This window comes from Tupaia chinensis, unplaced genomic scaffold (genome assembly GCF_000334495.1).
Source record: "Tupaia chinensis unplaced genomic scaffold, TupChi_1.0 Scaffold000184_1, whole genome shotgun sequence".
Taxonomy (NCBI): domain Eukaryota; kingdom Metazoa; phylum Chordata; class Mammalia; order Scandentia; family Tupaiidae; genus Tupaia; species Tupaia belangeri.
The window spans coordinates 3,305,386-3,316,099 of NW_006159659.1; positions in this window are offsets into that span (position 1 = coordinate 3,305,386).

Consider the following 10,714-nt stretch of genomic DNA (forward strand, 5'->3'; position numbering starts at 1 on the left):
TAGAACTACCATATGATCCAGCAATCCCACTCCTTGGTATCTACCCAAAAGACAGAAGAATTCTTCATCAGAAAAGTGCTTGCACATCAATTTTTATTGTGGCACTATTTACAAATGCTAAGACATGGAACCAACCTAAATGCCCCAAACAGATGAATGGATTGAAAAACTGTGGCACATATACTCTATGGAATAGTATTCAGCCATAAAAACCAACAAAATCCTGGCTTTTGACAGGAAGTGGAAGAATATGGAAGATTTACTGCTGAGTGAAGAAAGCCAGACTATGAAGGAGAGACATTGTATGTCCCCACTTAATATATACCAAGTGTCCGCACTCTATGACTGAAACTAATTGACTGAAGGATATACAAACACAGTAAATGGATGTAAATACCAGATACAGTGTGTGGGGAAGAGTAGGGCATGAGTAAGGACACTTAGAAGAAAAATACGAAGGCAAAGCATTAATGGGACAAAGAAATGTGATATTATCTGTTGAAGATATTTTATAGTTTTATCAATTGGACTAGGGAGAAATGTTCACATACATAACTATTCACTTTGTAAGCTAAATAATGTTCTTGAATGTATAAAAGAAAATAAAATTTTAAAATGATATTGTATTTGCATATAACCTATGCACACCCTTTCATGTATTTTAAATCAGCTAAATATTCCTAATAATACCTAATACAACATAAATATTAGGTAATTACTTGTTATACTACATTCTTAATGTTTGTACCACTATTGAGTCATTATTTAAATTTTTTTCTGAATAGTTTCAATCTATGGCTAGCTGAATCTGTGGATATGGAGGGCCAACTATATATTGAGAATGGTGTTTGATAACATTACATTGATTGAAACAAATGATGCCAGCATTATTTATTGCAACACAATATTCAATATTGATATTTAGATTTTGAGTCAGGCAGCATGATTTTATAAGCTATGATCTCCCTGTGATAACCATTCCTAAGTGCCTCTCAAAAAATAAACTCCAGGGAACCAGCAGTTAGCGTAATAGCTATGTCACTGGACTCTCATGTAGTCGACCACGGTTCGCGTCCCGGACCTGGTGGCTTAAAACTCACGCCAGGCGCGTGTGCGTGCGTGCCCAAGATCCCGAGAGGAGAATGGAGGAGAAGGGATTGCGGCGTGACCATCCCCCCTGGGGGGTCTTTCTGTCTCTATGTCTCTCTCTGTCTGTCTGGCGAGCATACGCGCCCTACAGTGAAAATCTCTCAAAAAAAAATAATAATAATAAAAAAATAAACTCCAAAGAAGTTCTGAGTTAGTGTGACTCCTTTTCTCCATGAGTACATACATGTTTTATCTTTCTGTAACCCTTCAAGCCACTTATTATTTCCATTAAAGAAGTGAGAGTTCTAGTCATCAGTGTTTTTCTCATAGTGTTATGTACATTATATATTTTTTAAAAACTGGTCCCTTAGCTAACAGTTAACTAAACATTCTCCCTATATATCATAGCATGAGACAATATAAAATATGCTAGGAAAATTATTTGTGCAATGAATGTAAATAATTTTGAATAGGAAGCCAAGAAGGCTACACATATGTTTTCAAAAGAGCATAGGGAATCTGGTTTGGAAATAGTCAAATGGTCTTAAAGGTTGGCTAGTTCAACCATTCACCCAGTGCTTGAATCCCTTCTTTTTTTTTTTTTTTTTTTAAGAGAGATTTTCACTATAGGGCACATGCGCTCACCAGTTAGAGAGACAGAGGCATAAAGTGACAAATCACCCCCCTGGGGAGATGGCCATGCCACAATCCCTTCTCCTCCAGTCTCCTCTTGAAATTTTGGGCACACGTGCACATGGGCCCAGCATGAATTTTAAGCCACTGTGTTCAGGACTACAAACTGCAGTCGACTACGTGGGAGTCCAGAAACATAACCATTATGCCATCTGCTGGTCCCTTGAATCACTTCTAAAACATCTTCATCTATTAGCCTTTATGTCATCCTTGAACTGCTCCAGAACAGGAGAACATACTACTTTTGGAAGCAACCCATTTAAAATAAAAGATACTAATTTACATACATATTTGTATTTATAAAATGTTACTTCAAACATGGTTATTACTTCTTGTTTTAAATTCAGCATGCCATATATTACTGGGAAAAGATCTTGCCTAGATTTCTCAGTCATTTTTGTTTTAAAAATAATTTGACATACCCTGGAAGATTCAAATCTTTCTTCTTGACCTTCAAAATGCAGTAATTAACTAGTGGCAAAGACCCTGGTTTCTAGGACACATGCAAGGACTTTTAAAATATAGCTCAAATGAATCATCATTTTTACCTTTTAAGTTTATTGTGATGATTTGACTGGTCCAAGCAAGTTAAATAAAATAGATACAGAGCTTCTTACCAAGATTAGGTTCTAAACAAGAGGATATTGTTCAACAAAGATATATTGGACAACTGACACAATCCTCAAGAGCCGTATTATATAGGAAAACAGGATAACCACCAGTTAATCACCATTAGCTGTTAAAAGTTAATATAGCTATAAGTTTCCTGTATAAAAAAACAAATAAACAAAAAACAGAAAAGTGATTTTAGGAATCATTTGTCTCTAGCTACAAAAAGTGCTTAGTGAATCTAGGGAATAAATGCTTTTCTACCCTAATTTTTTTATTTGTTGCAATACCCATAATCTTCTCATTAAAGAGGCATGGTTCCAGAGTTTAAACGCCTTTCAGTTTTCAATATCCCAGGTACTAGGCCACCAACAAGAGGCACTATTGAGTAATGCCTTAGAGAGAGGGTGACTAGTATGGAATGAAATGCCAGACAGACTTTTGAGAGCAGAGATCTTTGATACAGTAAGACATAGGAATGAGAAGAGAGTGATTAAAGATAAACTTCACTGAGACCAGCATATGATGTAATGGTTACGTCACTGGACTCCCATGTAATTAACCGTGGTTCAAGTCCTGGACCCGGAGGCTTAAATCTCACACCAGGCATGTGTACATGCATACCCAAAATCCCAAGGGGAGAACTGAGGAGAAGGGACTGTGGCATGGCCATTCCTCCTGGAGGGTGATTTCTTGCTTTCTGTTTCTCTGTCTCTCTGGCAAATGCATGAGCCCTAACAAAACTCTCTTTAAAAAGAATTTAAAAAGATAAACTTCACTCCCTGCCCAATCTTCCCAAGGTTGTCCTTTTCACTATACATTGCATGATGTAGTTTTACCTTTGGTTTCTTCTATACACATGTCTAAGGCCAGGGAAAAGATAGTCAAGAACTTCTGTGGAACAAATATACTGAACTAAGAACTTGTATCATGTATTAAATCTCTATGCTTAAATATTAGGAGATTTTCTATGTAGAATCTATAGTCAATTATGAATAGCCTTAAGAAGAGGTCTTTCTTATTTAGCATTCTCTAAGCACATATTAGGTCCTTTCTAAAAGTATTTTACTGACAATAGCTGAAGAACATCTCTAATGATAAAAACAGCTCTGCAGTGAGTCATGTATCCGGCTACTTCCCAGTTTGAAGAATTGAATCATTAAGACTGGATCAATTTTCCCCTGTAATTTTACTTTCTAAATTGGCAAAAGAATCTGAGGTAAAGAACAGACTTCAAAATAACTGGATTAAAAAAGTAAATAAGCTGTTTATTTTACATTCAGTTATAAATATTGTAAATAAATTATTCATCCAAAGCAGAAAGACTTATATCACTTAAGTACTTGAAATAATCGAAAGCAAAGTAGGTTAAATTACTAAAAATGGGGAGGCAGGGAGAAAAAAAAAAGAAAACAGAAAAAAAGACTTACTTGATAAAATCCTGTTCTGTAGTAATGAAAATATGTAGGCCTTTCTAGGTTATAAAATCTTAAAAGTGAATTTAAACTTGCAAGCACAAAGAAATAAGTGAAGTAAGTATCAAGTAATCATATGTTGCATTAATCAGAAAGGAAAGCATTAATAATCCATTTAGATGAATTTGTTTTCACCTTGATAATTGTCTTATCCTTGGTTTACCCCTAAAATTCACACCCACACCATTATCATTGTCTTATCCTTGGGTTCCCTGAAAAATCAGTTTCTGAGACAAAGACTGCCTTGTCTCTTAAGTACTGCTGTTGGCCTCCACCATTCCAGAATTTTCCTGTTTTCTCCACTGGTATTACGAAGCCTGGTTCCATGGTAGCATCCCTTTCTGTCAACCCTGACCTTCAGAGGATACCACTAAGACTCTGAAACATGTCATTTCTTATTCCCAGGACATTTCTTATTGCCCAAGTGAAGGAACAGTCTATGGTCTTTCTGGAGAACATGGTTAGGTGGTGGGTTCACTGGTCTCACAAAACAAATCCTAACATTCCACCTCCCTAAACCTTCCTCACTTGGCAAGTATTCTTACATCATCACCTTAAACACTGTGGGCTGTTATTGTGTGAAAGCATCAAAGAACTATCTCAGAATGTATTAGAACAATATTCAGGGGTCCTTGCCAGTATTTTGAATGCCAAGTCCCAGGTGAGTGATTAAATATAAATGAAAATTAAAATACAACAAATATTTGTGCAGTTTTATCATATGTATATAAATATAAGTATACACGTATGTGAATGAGGATTATAAAAATCATTCATTTTGGGAACCAGCAGTTAGCATAATGGCTATGTCGCTGGACTCCCACATAGTTGACCATGGTTCGCGTCCCGGACCTGGTGGCTTAAAACACGCTGGGCGCGTGTGCGTGCGTGCCCAAGATCCCGAGAGGAGAATGGAGGAGAAGGGATTGTGGTGTGGCCATCCCCCCTGGGGGGTGATTTCTCGCTTTCTGTCTCTATGTCTTTCTCTGTCTGTCTGGCGAGCACACACGCCCTATAGCAAAAAAACCTCTCCAAAAAAAATCATTCATTTTTATGGAGTGGCCAAATACTATTCTTGGATAAAACACAATCATTTCATTCTTTACAATTGTTTTTTGTCTTAATGCAAAAAGTTTTGCTGGGGTTTTTTTTTTTTTTTTTTTTCTGTATTATTGCCACAACTTACATTTTCAAAAAAGAAACCATATGGAAAATATCCTTAAAATTATGTCAGGATGATGCTGAGGGCAATGTTCTTTCATATTCTGTATCTCCCTCATGAGAAATATCTCTTAATGCTCATGCCAGGAAAAAGATGGGCATTTCTTGCACTCAACCTTTAAAAAATATTATCAAACTACAAATTTGCAAATAACGTTGTTCTTTTTGTCTGCTAGAAAACTCAAAGCTAAATTTGCATTCTATTTTGAGTGATTTAATGAGATTTTTGTAATAGATATTTCTGTAAACTAATTTCATCTTCTGTTTTCATTTTATCAGTCTACTCTTATGTTCTTTCCCACTGATTTGTTTATTAATTTATATTTTATTTATTGTTTATGATATAAACCACTTCAAGTCCTTATTTATATGGGGATGGGCATAAATTCATCTAATTAAAAACAATTTATGTAGAGAGTTATTGAATACACTACCTTAAATTTTAAATTAAATGGCAAAGGGACCAGCAGGTGGCATGGTGGTTAAGGTACTGTACACTCACACATGGCCAACAATGGTTCAAGTCCTGGACTTGGTGGCTCTCTCTCTCTCTGTCTCTCTCTGTGTATATATGTGTCTCTCTCTGGCCAAATTAAAATGAATAAATAAATAAAATTAAGTAAATAATTCTTTAAAAAATAATAAATTAAATGGAAGATGAGCCTAGTGAAAGTGAATGACACAGCAGAGCTGGTAGAGCATAAACATGAACATGGAATCATAAAATCAGAGCACTTTTAGTCTGATGAAGAATAAGTGACTCTGAAATCATTTAAAGTTCACACTTATTATTTTTTTAAATGATGTTATTGATAAAATTAGCAACATGGCATTAGACTCTTATTTTCTTACAGTGTTTTAACGAAATTCACAATAAGTTTTCAAAAGAAATGAGAAATACCGAGTTTACTCTATATGTCTCCCTCACTGCCTAACTATTTAGGTCAGGGAATTTATCTCTATTTAAAATAAGTATATCCATTAAGAAGACTAACACTGAGGCTATAGTATGAGTTTATTTAATTTGCTAATTTAAACTATTCAATTTAAAACTGTCACATGCGAAATTCACAATAAGTTTTCAAAAGAAATGAGAAATACCGAGTTTACTCTATATGTCTCCCTCACTGCCTAACTATTTAGGTCAGGGAATTTATCTCTATTTAAAATAAGTATATCCATTAAGAAGACTAACACTGAGGCTATAGTATGAGTTTATTTAATTTGCTAATTTAAACTATTCAATTTAAAACTGTCACATGCATAATCCTGACACATAACACAGTTAACCCTATATTACAATAAAGTTAAGCTCTTAAAATATCTGTGAAACCGGGGCCAGGAGTTAGCGTAATGGCTATGTTGCTGGACTCCCATGTAGTTGACTGCGGTTCAAGTCCTGGAAACAGAGGCTTAAACTCATGCTGGGCGCTTGTGCATGTGTGCCCAAAATCCCAAGAGGAGAATGGAGGAGAAGGGATTGCGGTGTGGCCATCTCCCCTGGGGGGTGATTTCTTGCTTTCTGTCTCTCTCTGTCATTCTGGCAAGCGCATGCGCCCTATAGCAAAATCCACTCCAAAAAAAATGTGAAAACAATATTACAACAAAATGCAGTGGGATAAATTACAAATGTGAAATAGTATTAGAAGTGTTTTCTGGGAACCAGCAGTTAGCGTAATAGCTATGTCACTGGACTCTCATGTAGTCGACCACGGTTCGTGTCCTGGACCTGGTGGCTTAAAACTCATGCCAGGCGTGTGTGCATGCGTGCCCAAGATCACAAGAGGAGAATGGAGGAGAAGGGATTGCGGCGTGACCATCCCCTCTGGGGGGTGATTTCTCGCTTTCTGTCTCTATGTCTCTCTCTGTCTGTCTGGCGAGCGCACACGCCCTATAGCGAAAACCTCTCCAAAAAAAAAAAAAAGAAGAAGAAAAAAAGTGTTTTCTTAGAAATGACAAACTCTCATGTTGGATAAATTCACTTCACAAGTAGTTATGTATAGGGATTGAATGTATAAAATAAATTAAAAAATAATAATAAAAGATGAAAAAAAGAAAATATACCCCCTAAAAAAGAAATGACAAACTAATTCACAGCCAGTTAGAATACCTTCATTTTAAAGGAATTATGGCAATAAGAAATACTAAAATAATAAAGCAAAGAAATATGAAAAACAAGGACCATGAATTAAAGGAGAGTAAGAACGGAGTGTCAGATGATTGTGCAATGGTAAAATGTGATGCTCTGCAAGGCTGAAAACCATATGGGAGGGTCCAAGATCACATCAAGAGAACTCATGGAATATGCTGGGTGCATTTTTGCCCATGATCCAAGGCTGACTGAAGCTGGAGGTGGATCATGGTATCAAGACCCTGTTGGGGTTGCCTGTCTTGGTCTCTATCATTCATGGAAAAAATTTAAAAATAACATTTAAAAAAAAAGGAGAGGAAGAGAGAAAGCAGTCTATATATAGCTAGCTAAATATTAGATTACTCTGAACATTTAAAATCCTGAATCATCTCACAGAATGATGCAAGAATATTCCAATCTTAGTATGGGGACATTTGACAAAATCTCAGTATTTATCACAAGCTAAGGGTCAACTCCCAGGAGAAATAATGAACTCAGTGCAGCAATCAATCACAGTGATGAGAAAAATGACAGTGTCTCTGTGATCAACTCGGGGAAGGGTGGTGACAGTCCCTTTGGCAACTGCCTTCCCGGTCAATGGTATTAACTAATGGGGAAGCCAAATACAAACCCACACTATAGCCTTGTAGTGAAACTTCTTTCTAGCTATTCATATAAACATAGACTGAACTACAATACAGTAAAAGCAAGATTATGATGTCTTTATGTTTCTAAAACGAATATTAAAAGAAAATTAGCAATGATTTAGATATGGGCACCTAGAATCCATGAGAGACTAAAGAGTAAATTTATTCTTTTCCTAGATAAATATGATTAACTTAAAAGTCTTAACTATCTATAGCAGTTTCAGGGGGAGAAAAAAATTCATAAAAAGAAGTAAATGATACTACTTAAATGTATCTTTTATTGGCATTTGAGCAGCTAATTAATGCAAGGATTCATCAAACATTCGGAAAAAGGTGGGTCATGGGGTTGGGGGGAGGAATTTGAAAACCCAAGAATTATTCCTTAAAAAAATGCCATTCTTTATCAATTTAGCTGGTTTATAACAATAACATAAAATATCTATGGAGTGCTTACCATGTACTAAGACAGATAGTTTCCACATGACATTTGTTTGTTTAATTATCACAACAACCTTGTGAAGTAGGTACTACAATATTATCATTCCCATTTTATAGATGAAGAAACAATGGTTTAGAGCAGCTAAGTACATGTCCAATGTAGAGAGTCAGCCAGAAAGTGATGGAGTTGGGATTATAATATGGGTTTGTTTCCATGTCCCAAACATTTAACCACTTAGGTGGTACTTGTGTGAACACAACCTCTGAAAGTATTCTTCGATCAGTCCTCGAGGAAGTTCCACTCTTGCTTCTTAAAAAAGTCTTGGTCATATACTAGCTGTTCTATTCTAGAGCAGAAGAGTCTGTACTATTCCAAATAAATAAGACATGATTTATAATTGCATACATGGTGAGGCATCCTCTTACCTGGTTTCCAAGGTAACACTTCCTACTACTATTCCTTTCTTCTGCTCTAATTTGTCTTTTAACTCAAAAATTCAATTTTAGATCAAAAAGGGAACCTATAGGCTATCTTGTCTGGTATTCTCATTATTTTAAAGTGACAAAACCAGGGCCAAAAGAGACTAAATGATTTTGATTGGTAGGGCCCCTCAGTTTTTGGACTTTCCACCTAGTGCTTTGTCTCATTATGTTACAGAACATTAGGCATCTGCCCCATGTTTCTCCAGGCACCTGATATAGAAAAGGTATGAAAATAATGTTTTTCAGTCTCACCAAAGGGAACTTTAATTTAATAATGATTATTGTATTGCTCTTGTGTTGTAATGGAAACACTGGAAGAGGCTTTTCTGAGCTTCTTTATCACAGCTACAGGCTAACTGTGACACTGGATGCAAACAGTTCTGAAAACTAATCCCAATTCTTTATTCAAACTAAAAGAAATAAAGCAAACACACAAATTTGTCAGATTGGGGATTTAACTCAAAGAAATAAAAAAATGTTAGGCAGAAATAGAAACAAAAAGGAAAAGGAAGTATAGAAGAATCTATATCAGCTATATAGATTAGATTAACACTGAGCCCCTCTCCCAACTCATTTTTAGGTTTCATTTCTCTGATACTTCAGACAGTTTTCCTATCTACATTTCTTTCTGGCTCTCTGCAGTCCTTCTTTCTGACCCTGCTTGGAAATCTATAAAATGATGATGAATTGACCTAAGATTATCTAAAAGGGTAGTTACACACATGCATTTGCACACATGCACAAACATATAAACTTGTGCCTCTTCAATAAATAAGAAGTCATGTTAACAATTACATGTACTCATTCAAAGTCTATTATTGAAATACATGGTGTTTCTTGCATTATTTTCTAAAGTGTTATTAGCATTTTGAGTGAAACAATTATTCCTTACACAGACTCTTCTGCACATTGCATAATTTTTGACATCTCTACAAAATTCAAGTAGCTGTACTTAGTCATGACAAACAGAAAAGATCCTTAGGCTGGTCTGTCTGTCTTCTTTCCTTCCTTCGTTCTCTTTCTTTTATGGCTTTAAGATTTATTTCATTTATTTTTAAAAAAACTTTAATTTGCATACATATTTTTAAATTTACATTTATCACTGTATATTTTTATAATGTACAGCATGGTTTTCCCAGCATGAATATAGTGCATATCAAGTCAAATACATCACCATACACATTATCATCAACAGATAACTTTTCACCTTTGTGTCTATTAAACATTTTGTTTTTTCCTTGATTCCCTCCCTCTCTCCCTGTATTACTCACCCCTTCTATATTATCTCTAGTTTCTACAGCTACTCTCCCTGCTTTTATACTTTCCAATCTTTCTGTTCCTGCTATAGAGTGCAGACATTCAGTATATATTAAGCACGGGCGTAAATTCCTGTCTTTTATAGTCTGGCTTGCTTTACTTAGCAATAAATCTTTCATATTCATCAAATGTCAGTGTCTCATTGTTTTTTATGGCTGACTGGTATACCATAGAGTACATATGCAACAGTTTTTCAATCTACTCATCTGCTTTTGGACATTTGGGTTAATTTCATGTCCTAGCTATTGTGAATAATGTTGTAAAAAACATAGATATGCAAGTGTTTTCCTGATTGAGGGCCTTCCTTTCCTTTGGGTATATACCTAAGAGTGGAATTACTGGGTCATATGGTAGTGCTATTGAAGCTTTCTGAGGAACCTCCATATTGTTCTCCATATGGTTGTATAAATTTACATTCCCACCAACAGTGTAAGAGGGTTCCCCTTTCATCACAGCCTCGCCAGTACTTGTCATTCTTTATTTTTTTTTAATCTTAGCCATTCTGACTGGGCTTAAGGGATATCTCATTGTGTTTTTGTTTGTTTTAGGTTTTTGCCATAGGACATGTATGCTCACCAGAGAGGTCAAAGAGAGACAGAGAGAGGGAAAGA